Raw genomic sequence first — 15,289 nt, 5'->3', positions numbered from 1 at the left:
GCAATTACATAGTTTGAATTTGTTAATGATAGATTTTCTGTTACTTCTCTTAAGGGTCAGTGGTGTAATATTATTGTTTTAAATGCACATGCCCCAACAGAAAATAAGGATGGCGATTAAAAAAAGACAGTTGTTACGAAAAAATAGAACGGGTATTTGATCATCTCCTGCAATACAATATGAAAATTCTGTTAGGCGGTTTCAATGCGAAGGTAGGACCAGAGGGTATTTTGAAACCGATTATAGGGAATAACTATTTGCATAAAGAAGGTCGTGACAACGGCGTTAGACTCGTGAACTGTGCAATATCCAGAAACCTTATCGTGAAGATTTACAAAATTCCAACATTGCGACATTCATAAATATATTTGGACCTCATCAGATGGAAAAACATATATTCAAACTGATCATGTTTTAGTAGACAGAAAAGAACAGTCTAGCACAACTGATGTTCGGTCGTTCAGAGGAGTTGATTGTGATAGTAAGAGAGAGACTATCGTGGAATAAAGGAAATATTCAATATCTGAAAACGGAGCGGTATTTTTTTAAATAGAGGAGAGTCAGGTGAGAAGAGAACCAGATTGAAGTGTCGAATAGATTCTCGGTTTTAGAAGGTTCGGAGTGCACTAGTGTTCAAGATACTTGGTTGAAATTAGAGATAACATTAAAATTTCAGCAAAAGAAATATTGGAGCTCGCAGAAATACGTAGGAACAAACCATGGTTCAAGCAGGAATGTACTAAAGTAGCAGAGAAGAGAAAACAGAAGAAACTGCGATGGCTACAAAATCCGAACGAAATAACCACATAAAATTTCACTGTCATCTGTCGGAAAACTTCCAAAACTTTTATAACAAAAAAACGCAATTTTTGAACGTTAAAATGAATTAACTTGAAGATAATAGTGAAAACAAAAACATTCGGGACATGTATAAATGCATCAACAAACTTAAGAAGGGCTATCAACTTCGTGCTTATATATTAAAGAAACCTAAAGGAACAGTTCTCATTGATACAGATAGCATCTTAAATAGATGGAAATATTTCTTTGACGATTTGCTTAACACATAGCCAAAAACTAATGCACATGGAGAAAGTGAAATGCATGCAGCATAACCGTATATTCCAGAACCTAACCAGACAGAAATAGAAATCGCTATTTTTTTTAAAAAAATAAATAAATAAAAATAAACACACATCTCCGGGTGTAGACGAAATTCTGGTTGACTTAATTTTAGCTGGAGGGGAATTATTGTAGAGCAAGATACACAAACTCATTCTCATTATCTGGAACAAGGAGGAATTACCACAAGAGTGAAGAGAGTCAATCATTGTTTCAGTTCAGAAGAAAAGCAACAAAACAGATTTAATAATTATCGAGGCATTTCTCTTCTGTCAACATCCAATAAATCCTCTTAAACATTGTATTAGGAAGATTGACTCCATACGCAGATGAAATTATTGGAGATTATCAGAACGGATTTAGGGAAAATCGATCAACTATCGATCAGATATTTACCATTCGACTAATACTTGAAAAGAAATGAGAGAATACAACATCCTGGTACATCAATTATTGACTTTAGACTCTGGTAGGAGGGAAACATTGTACAACATGCTTACAGAATTTGCAATACCGAAAAAGGTAGATTAATTAAGATATGTTTAAATGAATCCCGAAGTAAGGTTCGAGTAGAGAAATTCTTGTTCACGAGGTTTCACATTGAGAATGACCTGAAACAAGGAGATGCGTTATCGTCATAATTATTTAACTTTGTTCTGGAGAACACTATAAGGAAAATCAAAGACAGCAATTAGGTACTAGAGCTGAATTGTATTTGCCAGGTTATGGCGTATGCTGATGATGTAAATTTAATAGGGAATGATAGAACAAGAGAAATGTACTTAACGCTTGCAGGGATATAGGCTTAAAAGTAAGTGCAGAGAAAACTAAATAAATGGAAGTTTGTCGGGATCGTAATACTGCATTTTATGGATGCGTTAAAATACCCAATAATATTTTCTTTCGACAAAGTGGATACTTTCAAATATCTAGGATCATTATTAACACACCAAAACCATAAGCACTAAAAAAAAAAAAAATGATGTAAACTGAAAGCAGGAATCTAGTGCTATTATTCAGTTAAAAATCTTTTGTGTCGCTAATTCTGTTGAGGAATTTGTAGCTCAAAATATAAAACGATAATCATGTCTGTTGTGCTGTATGGTTGCGAAACATGGTCACTCACTCTGAGGGAAAATCGCAGACTGAAAGTATTTGAAAACAAGATTCTTAAACCAATATTCGAACTCCAAAAGGAACGGGAATGGGGAAAGGCGGAAACTTCATAACGAGGAACTGCATAATTTTATACCGTTTACCAAACATTGTTAGGGTCATCAAGTCTAGTAGCTCAAATGGTCAGGTTATGTAGCCAGAATGGAAGAAATTAGAAACGCTTTCGAAGTTGTAACTGGAAATCCAAATAGGAAAATGACCGTTAGGAAGACCGAGGCGCAGATGGGAGGACAATATTAAAATAATTCTCGCAGAGATTGAAATATAAAGTAGAAACTGGGTTAAATTTTCTAAAGACAGAAATCAATGGAGAGCTTTTGTAAACGCGGCAATGAACCTCCTGCGTCCATAGGTGTGCTGTATTAAGTTGTTGATACATTTAGCTTCTTTTTATTTGAGAGAAATGTTATTACAGGAACTAAAAAGTTTTTCTGTAGTAAAGAGGATTTAGATTCGAGGTTAGCTATTTACGTTAATACTAAAACAAACTTGATGGTGATTTTGATATAAAATGGCACCCATACTTTCTTTCAAAGTCTCTCTCTCTCTCTCTCTCTCTCTCTATATATATATATATATATATATATATATATATATATATATATATATATATATATATATATTCCCGTTTGTATGGGCGCCCTTTTAGTAGACTTGTCCACCGCCCTCATTAGTATCCCAGCACGGCCCTGGTAAAACCTACTCTCATTAGAAAAATAAACTGCACTATTGCAGATTATTAATATTTTAGAAGCACAGTGCAATACCGCTATTAATTGGAAATTCTTACACAATGTATCATTCTTGTAATCGAAGTATAATGTAATACCACCGAAATTCTCTTAAGTCTACTCCAAATAAGCATAACGAGAAAGTAGTATTTTTTGCCATAATGGATTATTCTGTATGTATAGCTTTAGTGTGAGAAAAAAACATTTGTTATTCTTTTTCACCAAGTTTCCAAATACTGCGAGGTCCAACAGATAGGTATCAGGAGATACCGCAAGAAGGCCAGTTTTATCACATCGTCTAAAGCAACCAAGTAAATCTGCAATCTGGATACTTGGCCTGAACTCGCACCCATGATTCCAAAACTGTAGTAGCTCATCCAAAGTGTCCTGTGCTCTCCCATAGCGAAAGAAGCGATAATAGCGACTATTAAACAAATATCTATCCATCAAATAATTCTCTACCACATCGTTATAGTGAACATTATGCTCAACAAAACATGGCTGTATACCATTATGTAACCGAAAATATCTAACTGTAGACCATTACGTTGTGCCACAGGGAAATGAAAAACTTCGGCCATTGTAAAATAATACCAAACAATTTGTACTTCTACTCTAAAATTCAAAACAGTAACGCACACAACCAAGTATGTGTTAAAGTTTTTAGTTTGTTACGGTGGTACAAAACTAATTAAAATAAGCCTCCTTCAAATTTGTTCCTTCGTTACAAAAGGCACATAAAATGATCTCTCTTTGCTTTTCCTTCGTTTATTTGTAGAGCGCAAAAAGTAGCCGGAAAATCTGAATACAAAAGATAAAATGGTCTTTCTAAAAAAAAGCCAACAAATTTTCTGCTTAGTACAAAACTGAATGGGTTACACAGATTTATACCTTTGTATATTTGAATACTAAAAAATTAAATAAAATGGACCTTCTCCGTTTTCTTCTGTAGAACATTCAATTTTATTCCTTCGTTTATTTTAGTAGTACAAAACTGAATAGGTCACCCAAATTTATTCCTCCTTCGGTTTCTTTCTTTTTTTTTTGTTGGTTCATAAGAAAATAGCCCATCCAAATTTTATTCGTTCTTCACTGCTTTTTCTTATTTTGCTTGGTACAAAACTAAATATTCTACCCAAATTTATACCTTCATTTATTTGATTAGTACAAAATGTTAGTTCTTTCCTTTTTCTTCTTGCTACAAAATTGAATAACCACTCAAATTTATCCCTTTGTTTGTTTAAATAGTACCACATGGTCTAGAAATTCTGAGCTAGTTAAAAATGGCATTTCTTCGCTGTTTGTGGTTATTACAAATTTATTCCTTTGTTTATTTGTGTAGCTTTTTTCTGTTTGGTAGAAATATTACAAAAAATGGCATAAAAATCTAAGCCTGTTATAAATGGTTCTCGTTCGAACAAAAGGAAATAGGAATGGCAAAAAAAGGTATAAAATGGTCCTTCTTCGCTTTTTTCGAATGAGTACAAAAATAAAATAGACCACCCAAATTTATTCCCTCGATTATTTGAATTGCACCAAAAGGTATATAATGAACCTTCTTCACTTTTTTCTGGTTCGTACAAAGCTAAATAGCTCACTCATATTTATGCCTTCGTTTATTAGACTAGTTTAAAATGATATAAAATTCGCAGCTAGTTAAAATGATCCTTTTTTGCTTTTTCTGGTTAATATAAATTTATTCCTTTGTTTGTTGAAATAATACAAAATGGTATAAAATACTCAGCTAGTTAAGATGATCCTGATTCGGTTTTTCAAATTAAATAGCTCACTCAAATGCATTACTTCGTTTAATTGGTTTTTGTGTTGACACAAATTATAAGTCCTTCGTTTATTTGAATACTCCAAAATTGTGCAATTTCTTTGTTTTCTCGGTGGTACAAACTAAATACTCCATTCTTTATTTGAGTAGTAAAATTCTGAGCCAGTTAAAACGACATTTCTCATTGGTACAAAATTGAATAGGTCACTTAAATTTATTCTTTCGTATATTTGATTAGTACAAAATGTATATAAATTCTCAGCTTGTTAAAAATGGTCTTTTTTCGCTTTTTTCTGATTGATACATAAATTCTGAACTAGTTAAAGTAGCTCTTCTTCTCTTTTCTAGTTGGTACAAAAGAAAATAATCCACCTAATCTTCACTTCTTTTTTTCTGGTTGGTATTCCTTAGTTTATTGGAGTAGTACAAAATGGTATAAAAGTCTGAGTTAGTTAAAATGATCCTTCTTCGTTTTTTTGTTTATTTGATTAGTACAAAATGATATAAAATTCTGAGCTAGATAAAAATGGCATTTCTCGTTGGTACAAAATTGAATAGGTCATTCAAATTTATCTTTTCGTTTGTTTAAATAGTTATAATGGCATATCTTTGCTTTTTTCTGATTGGTACAAAAATAAAATAGACCACTGAAATTTGTTCCCTCTATTATTTGAATAGCACAAAAAGGTATAAAATGACCCTTCTTTGATTTTCTTATGATTGGTATAAAAATAAAATTTCGTTTATTTGGGTAGTACAAAATTGTACAGAAATATTGAACTAGTTAAAACGGATCTTCTTCATTTTTTTCTGGTTCATACAGATAAATACTCCATCCAAATTTGAGTAAAATGGTCCATGTTCGCTTTCTCAAATTTAGCCTTTCGTTTTGCTTAAATAATACAAGATGACATATAATTCTCAGCTAGTTAATATGGCATATCTTTGCTTTCTTTCTTGTTAATACAAAAGTAAATAAGCCACTCAAATTTATTCCTTCTTCACTTTTTTCTGCTTTGTACAAAATTGAATAGATCACACAAATTTACTAAATGAGGAAACGTTATCTCAATATGTGGTTTCATTTACGAGATTGACCTTTGACCTGGATGACCATTATTTTTTGAAACTTGTAGTAGTTGATGACCAATTACTAGATTTGGAAACAGCACCTCAATATTTGGCTCCGTTTTCGAGTTATTAGGTTTTAAGTATTTTAACCTTTGACCTCGATGACCATTATTTTTTAAACTTGTAGTAGTTGATGACCAATTACTAGATTTGGAAACAGCACCTCAATATTTGGCTCCGTTTTCGAGTTATTAGGTTTTAAGTATTTTAACCTTTGACCTCGATGACCATTATTTTTTAAACTTGTAGTAGTTGATGACCAATTACTAAATGTGGAAACAGCACCTCAATATTTGGCTCCGTTTTCGAGTTATTAGGTTTTAAGTATTTTGACCTTTGACCTCGATGGTTATTATTTTGGAACTTGCAGTGCTTGATGACCAATTACTAAATGTGGAAACACCACTTCAATATTTGGCTCCGTTTTCGAGTTATTGGGTTTAAATATTTTGACCTTTGACCTCGATGGCCACTAATTTTGAGACATGTAGTACCTGATGACCAATTACTAAATGTGGCTCCGTTTTCAAGTTATTAGGTTTTAAGTATTTTGACCTTTGACCTCGATGGTTATTATTTTTGGAACATGTAGTTGCTGGTGACCAATTGCTAAATGTGAAAACACCACCTCAATATGTTGCTTCGTTTACGAGTGATTGGGTTTTAAGTGTCATAGGAAGGCGTATCCCACATAAACTATAAGACTCAGGTAAAAATAGAAATGGTATTCGCAATCAGCATGTCCGAAAACCCCCATATGCCGAGTTTCATCCAAATCGGTTAAAATTGTCATAGAAAGGGCGTATCCCACATAAACTATAAGATCCAGGTAAAAAGAATTCTTTGCTATGTAATCTGCTATGTCCGTAGCCTCTGTGGGAAATAGGGGTTAAAGAGGGAACAAGTACATCCCCATTTTTTTGTTTTTGCTGTGTTGGAAACGAAGCTCATAAAAGAGAATGAGTACACCCCCTAAAATGGACTATGCTCAAATAGGGGTGGAAAAATAGGCCAACTGCTATGTATATTCTTTACTATGTTAAAATAAGGGTTGGAAAATATGCTCATAAAAGAGAATAAGTCCACCCCTAAAATGGACTATGTTTAAATAGAGGTGGACTTCGCTATGTTTCGTAGTCTCTGTGTGATTTCTGTTATGGTAAAATAAGGGTTGGAAAAAGTACGTAGTCTTATGTATTATCTGCTATGTTCAAATAGGGGTAAAAACGAATACAGTTGTATGTTCACACCCCCTTTGCTATGTTACATAGGTATTCATTGTCTGTTAAAATAGGGGTTGAAAAAAGGGGATGAATCTTATGTAATTTCTGCTATGTTAAAATAGGAGTTGGAAAAGTGGTCATAAAAGGGAACAAATTCGCCCTTAAAATGACTATCTGTAGACCGTGGATGTTCGATTGTAATCTTTGCTCATTGCCTGCTATTTCTACTATGTTAAAATAGGGGTGGTGTACTCATAAAAGATTATCTGCTATACTATGTGCTCGTAGTCTCCATGTATTCTCTGCTATGTTAAAATAGGGGTTGAAAAAATGAGCCATACTCTTTTATTAGCTTTGCTATGTATTATCTGCTCTGCTGTGTGTTCATAGTCTCAGTGTAATTTCTGCTATGTTCAAATAGGGGTTGGAAAAAGTGGTCATAAAAGAGAACGAGTACACCCCTAAAAATGATCATAAAAGGGAATGAATACATCCCTGCTATGTGTTCGTAGTCTTATGCTCTGATATGTGTTCATAATCTCCATGTATTCTCTGCTATGATAAAACGTTCAAATAGGGGTTGAAAAAGTAATCATAAAAGAGAACGAATACACCCTTGCTATGTTACGTATCTTATGTGTTATCTGCTCTTCTATGTGTTCGTAATCTTATGTAATTTCTGTTATCTTAAAATAGGGGTTGGAAAATATGCTCATAAAAGAGAATGAATACACCCCTGCTATGTGTTCATAGTCTTTGCTAGGGGTTGAAAAAGTAATCATAAAAGAGAACGAATACACCCCTTCTATGTTTCATATTCTTATCTGTTATCTGATCTTCTATGTGTTACGTAGTCTTATGTATTATCTGCTATGCTATGTGTTATTAGGGGTTGGAAAATATGCTCATAAAAGAGAACGAGTACACCCTAAAAACTGCTCATAAAAGGGAACAAATTCACCCCTAAAATGGAGGTCGTAGAAGACCGTGGGTTCACGGTGTAAGGTGCTCAATTTCCCAGGGGCTCCTGAGTTGTTCTATGTTGGCCAGTACTGGCCAATACTGTTCCAGATCGATCCATTTTCTACTACTTTCATCCTGTAACAAGAGGTGTATTATTCAACACGTACGACAGGGGCGGATCCAGGACCGACTTCTGGGGGGGCGGTGGGTGTCATACTGCTACTTTTAAGGGCTTCAAACTTTGGGATGGGTTTTTTATATATATAAAATAAGAAAATTTCCTCTTCTGGGGGGGGGCGATGGCCCCCCTGGATCCGCCCCTGACGTATGGCATAATTACTATCCACGTGACCATAGCCGAGGAGTCTGGGACGTTTATGGGGGCTGATCGAGAGATACTTTTAATGGTTGAGTTCCACTGAAGTGGAAGAGTTTTTAACGTTTTTTCGAAGTTTCTGTGTTCGCGTCCCTTTCAGATTCGATTTAGTAAATGTGAAATAGAGATGAATTAGGGGATAATAAAGAAAACATAGTACCATTTGGTCAAACTTTTTTTAAGTGTTTTGCAAGACTATGAATTCCAGTCGAACCCATTCAGTATATGTTTATAGGCGAAATGATAATTTATTTGTGAACTTTCACTCGTCTAATACGCATTGGCGAGATTTTAATTTTTCTTTTTCTTTACGACGCACTGTGTCAAATTTGTAACTGCGTTAGGTTCATCAAGTGGCGGCGATTGGACGTGAAAAGTAGGGGGCAAGACATGATCTGAATATTTGTGTATCAATCCTAGTTTCCCTGTTTGTTTCTAACTCTTCGTCTGCCAAAAGCTTGTATAATTATTAGGATACTATCTTTTTCAGTTAAAGTACCGCATATCGTATTTCATACTTTATTAAGTAAATTAACGAGAGCAACACAAGTAGGTACTCTTCGCACACTCAAACAACAAAGGTGTAAGAAGAAATTTGATTATTTGCTCATGAGCATCTTAATAATAAGGCTTGTTTTGTAGAAGTTACATTGAAACTGGGGATTAATGAACAACTTAATTTTTAATTCCACACATGCTATTAAATGAATGGTATTACTTTTAGAAAATGAAAGACAGTGAATACTACAAGCGTAAATAGGGATATGGCTATATGTAAACAAAACGGGGGGAGGTAAAGACAATGGATAGAGAGTATTTGTAACAGAGAAGCTTCTTGTAACTGTCACATAAATTGGAGCTTTCTAGGATTATTACAATAGAAGATACTATCACTTGAAAGTGACATATAGGTGTCGGACAATACTTTAACTGTTGGAAGTAAAAAAAGAGTATTTTGAACATGTCACATAACTTAGTTACATGTATTTAGAAACAGCGGAAATGTAGATAAAGAACAATTGTTAAAAGGACAGCTAAATGATAGCTAAGAGACTAAAGAAATGTAAGAGAATTCTTTGAGGGCAAGTAAAGAAAGGAAAGAGACGCAGCTGTAATGTATTTGGGTGGTCCAGGTTGTTAAAGAGGTGAACTGTAATGTGCTTTTTGGAGTAAAGGACCACTTTTTAATTGGGGTTGTGACTTGTACCCTATGGAGACAGAAAATATGTGGAAAGAAATAGTACTCATTATTGTGAAGGACAGATTTTTAGAAACACCTGGAAAATGTTACATGTCACTTTCTGAAAGTTATTGCAATGCCACATACTGTTGGAGCAAACATAGGATCGGGAGGCGAAGCGTAATGTCCTTTTTGGAGTAAAGGACCACTTATTTTAATTGGCGTGTGAATTGTTACGCATTTGTTAGGGACCTTCCCAGCTAGAGGCAGATGTGGAAATTATTGCAATGGAAAGCGAAAGATACATATGGAACAGAATAAAAGGAGAAAATGTATGTGACATTTATTGTTGACGGTGGAGACAACGTCATGTTAGTTTTGTCCACCTGTATTTTTACCCCTTTTTAGAAAACAGAATGGAAATAGTTGAAAAAAGATCTTTTGACTTGTTAGACAGATAAATGTGACATTTAGCATGTAGATGTGAGTTTGTGAAAGTTATTTGAGAAAACGTATCTGACATTTATTGTTGACGGTGGAGACAACGTCATGTTAGTTTTGTCCACCTGTATTTTTACCCCTTTTTAGAAAACAGAATGGAAATAGTTGAAAAAAGATCTTTTGACTTGTTAGACAGATAAATGTGACATTTAGCATGTAGATGTGAGTTTGTGAAAGTTATTTGAGAAAACGTATCTGACATTTATTGTTGACGGTGGAGACAACGTCATGTTAGTTTCGTCCACCTGTATTTTTGAGTTGAATGTAATCTTTTTAGAAAAAAAGATCTTTTGACTTGTTAGACAGAAAAATGTTCCATTTAGCATACCACCTACCCTGATACTAAGAAAAAGAAAAAAAGAAAAAGCCCTTTTTGTGGAAAAGATTTTTGTTAACTTTAAAGAATAGCTATTGTACTTGTTTTGTGAAAAACGGAAGGGCGAAAACAGATGTGTTTGTATGTTCATCGTGAAAACTTGGCTTGCTTATTTTCGTGTGAGTGTGTTGTTTGAAGAATAAATTTGGAATTACTGAAAGTAAAGGTGAGTTAAAATCTAGCATTTATATGAACAAATATGATAAAAATATTGAACTGCGATTTTATAATGTATTTACATGAATTAAAATGCGTTGTTTTTGCTTTTATTTATTGGAGAACTAGGATATAAGCGTTGTTATGAGCGAAAAAGACATTGAAATTTTGTTACGGCAAATTTAAGATTGAAATAGAGGAACCGGAAATGCCATGTATTTCCTGGATAGTTTTATAGCGCTTGTGTGTTAGTTACCACAGAAAGTGCGCTCGAGAGAATATATATAAACACTTGTTTGGTATGTGTCAAAGATGCCGTTTAAAATGGGACAAACAGGTTACCTAACACTGTAAAGGAATATGGAAGGTAACAGAGAACGAAAGCAAGAGAGCGAGAGAGGGAAGAAAAAAAGAAAAAAGTTTGCTTGCCTGGAGCTTAGAATAGGAGCGGAGCAGAAAAGCAGGGGAGGACATATTTTTGTTGCTAGTTTGACGGAAAGAGCGGAAGAGAGGCTAGGGAAAGAGAATGTATTTTTTTGTATTGGTGTGTGTGTAAGAATATCCGCAAGGATGCATAAACGCTTTGGTGTGTGTTTGTGTGTGTGTGTGTGTGTGTGTGTGTGTGTGTGTATGTGTGAGAGAGGCGGGGGAAGACAGCCTTAGCGTCAATGGGGCTGGTTAGTACGTACGCTTGGGGCGGTTGTATTGCTAGGTGAATGGGATGGAATTTAAGACATTCCAAAGGAAGGAAGAAAACTTCTTTTTTGAAGATGAAAAATCCAGAAGTTTTCGTAAACTAAGATATATATTTTAAAAAACGAATAGCAAATGATTGAATTAAATTAACGAAAAGGAATAATTTGTTTGTTGAGAACAGTGGCGTATGCAGAATATGATTATGCGGGCGGCTTATTGAGAATAAATTTACATTGAAGTATATGTAAATGCTTTTGAGTGATTATATTTTTAGCTATTTAGCGTTACTTTAAAGATATGTTTGCCATTTGAAAGGAGAAAAAATTAGGTTTTTAGTATAATATTTGCCTATGTAATGCTACATTATACTGTTATGGTGACTACTGGAAAGCACATGCAAATTATACAAATTTTAAAACATTGTTACTTACCTAAAAGAAAATGTCCTGTTCCAGGTTTGAAGCACATACGAAAACTGTATATGAACAATTAAAATATGATGGGAAAAAACACGGAAAGCGACAAAATATTTTTGTCGGTAAACGTATGAGGCATTGCCGTTTCTAGAAATAAAACGAGACCGGTAACATTTGATGTTAAACGCAGAAAAGCCTGTATAGTACTAAAAATTATGGCTATATAGATGGCGCTAATGGGAAAAGACTGAGATTTTTCCGTATAATAATTTAAATGATCATATCTCCTATACTATTGATCGTTGGACAAAATTGAATACAGAAATCGATTTGTCAGGTCAAAAACTATTAGAATGACACCCTACACGATAAACTTGAACATTTTTTGTTTTTTCCAAATTATTACGAGGGGTGATCAAAAAGTAAATTGTTCTGAAAATACATTTTACGGCAAACTATTGGGCGTAGAAAGTAAAGAAAGATATTTTCTTGAAGCTTATGACCTAACGAACACTACTATACACGTTAGAACATTGTAAAAAAAATAAAAATTTGATGAATTTGCATAAACAATATGGCGTCGATTTTTTTGAAACTTTGGAAATGTGCTTATTAGAATATATATTTTTATATGAATAGATAAAATGAATGATATTACTAAAATAAATACCATTTTCGCGCCTTTTTACCGCTACCGGTGCGCGCCGCGTGGTATTTGATCCCGGAAAAAGGTTTTTGCGACGCAGGACGCGTAAAATATTGCCGCCCGGAAACTGCGCGGGGTATTGCCGGTTATAAAAACAAACAACACTCGGTAACTTGCTATGGTACATGTACACACACGCACAGTCTTATACACACTAATGTTAATGTGTGTACAGATGGCGTTGTTTAAAGAAACAAACATGGCGGTTATTATAATGGATTTAAATGTGTTTTGTTTGCATTAATGATATGTAGTATATGTAATAAGGTTTATAATATTTGTATACGACATATAATATTAATTGGAATGTATAACTTTGAAATATTTACAATTAACCTCGTAAAGGTTATTTTTAAAATATTGTATTATGTTATTATAAAACACCAATAATTGGAAATTTGAAGAAGTTAACACGAAGATTACCGAACTTTACCGAAGTTTCCCGAAGTTTTCCGAACATTGCCAAACTTAACCGAAAATAAACATAAGAATGTATTTACAATTTCTGTACACGTTTGATAAATGTAACTTTAAACATTGGTAAAGGTATACGTATACTTTTCAATAATTATAATTTTATAACAAGATTAATTATAATATCAGCACCAAGCATAACACTACTAGTTGTATAGGCTGTAACAGTTTCTTGCATGAAATTTAATCTCGTACCCAGACGCATTTAGTTTTGTAATCTCTTACCCAAACGCACATAGTTTTGTAACCTCGTACCCAAATGCAATTAGTTTGTCGTCTCGTACGCAGGTGCTTGAAAATATTTTTAATTAATAACATTAATATTACATAATGTGATGTAATTTACTCGAACAATTTGTAATTGTAGTATTATTTTTTATTGATTCGATTAATGTGCAAACTCCTTGTTAAAATTAATTTTGAAAATATTAAAAATTGTTGTAAACTTGTGTTACTGGTCTAAAAAATTTCTTTGTTAGTAATGCTAGGAATTTCTTTTGTTTGCCTTGCTGCAGGTGTTTAAACTGGTTTAAACTAGTTTTATTGTTTTTTGTTAGGCATTGTGTATATATACACCGTTGCTGAGGAAATATTATCATATGATTGTTGGTAACCATACCTTCAACACGATATTTACTTAGTGTTTAAATTTATACAAACATATATTAAAAGAAATACTAAAATATTATATTTAGAGAAGAGTACTAATATTAACTGTATTGTTACAGTTGTTGAAATTGAAAACAACATAAGAAAACAAAAGAAGGAAGGAAGGAATCCTGATTTTTACCAAGTTTAGGACACATAGCAGATTTACTTAGAAGATCAACGTACGTTTATTTATATACTATATATATTCGAATGATAATGTTTTTATACTTTGATTAAATATACGTATATAAAGTATTAATTTTTAAATTGTAAACTGATAAATATTTACAGTATATCCATTTTAAAACAAACGAAAATTGTTTTACCAATGCACAAACCTGTTTTTAATAGAATTACACTTTATTTTAACAACAAAGTTGTTGCAGAATTTAAATACGATCACATTGTATTTTAACAATGAAGTTTTTGCAGAATTCTAAAGTGATCACACTCTATGAGTGTTCTTTTAAGAAAAAATAAGTAACGCTTCGTAGAAGCAAACTAAATAATAATGTTAACTACATAACACTATGTTTTTATATATTGTTGTATTTATTTTAATGTATAGTAATTTTTGTTTTATATATTTACAGATGGAATTTCTTGGTGCATCTATGGTTCAAGATTTCAATGAAATCGATGAAATTTACTTGGGTGCAATTATTGAAGGGCTGAACACAAAGGAACGCGTGTTGGACATCTGGTGGAGAATTATGGATAAGCAGAGGCAAGGATTGCGTGGCAGTGAAAGGTATGATACTTGCTATCAGCTCTTTTTAGTTTTTATCATGATAATCAAGCACTTATATTGCAATACACGATGTCTAGTGCTGACATCGTTGACTTTTCACACACGGATTTTTCCGTGAACAAGTCATGTACCAGTGGGTACATGACAAATTTCTACATTTTAATTATTTTAATTGTGCACAGTTTTAGTAAATCCCGATGAGTTTGAAACATCTGATTATATGGAGGCTTTATTAAACGAGTTATGTGAAAACGGACAAAATCCTGTGGATGTTGTAAATAATAAAGTACAGGTATCAAGTGTACAATGTTCACGGGATACTCGTGGTTACGGAATGGGGTCTCCACAGCCTACTACCTCCGGCTATGTTCCTCCAAGTGAACGTAGCGGACATACAGATGTTCAGAATACAGGGGAAGGTAATTTCAAAGTAGTACATGAAAGCAGAAAAAGTTTCACTAAGTTTAACATGGTGGAACATGAAATTGCGGTAAGGCCAATGGGAAATGAAGAAATTAGAAATCCTGCGGCCTATATTGAAAACCTAATGAACTTCGCATTGGATAATGTACTTAACAATGCGAGACCTAATGATTTTGTTGGAATGTACATTGATTCCTCCAATAGTAAGAATAAGAAAGCAGTGTATGTTCCATGGAGACGCCGCAAAGACATTTCTGCTAAGTCCGTTTTAGTTTCCATAATAGAGTGTTAAATAGTAATGAAGACTTCCTTTTAGGTAATCATGTCCTCTTTCGATTTCATATAGTAAATGCAATGTTTGGTACTGAAAGAACACGAGATAATAATTCCACACTAATCAAATATTTGCCGTTAAATGAATTTTTAGTACAACATTTGGTTGAGCTCCCGAAAAAGG

The sequence above is a fragment of the Thermobia domestica genome, chromosome 10 (assembly GCF_964235325.1).
Source record: "Thermobia domestica chromosome 10, izTheDome1.hap1.1, whole genome shotgun sequence".
Lineage (NCBI taxonomy): Eukaryota > Metazoa > Arthropoda > Insecta > Zygentoma > Lepismatidae > Thermobia > Thermobia domestica.
This window is presented reverse-complemented; position numbering follows the sequence as displayed.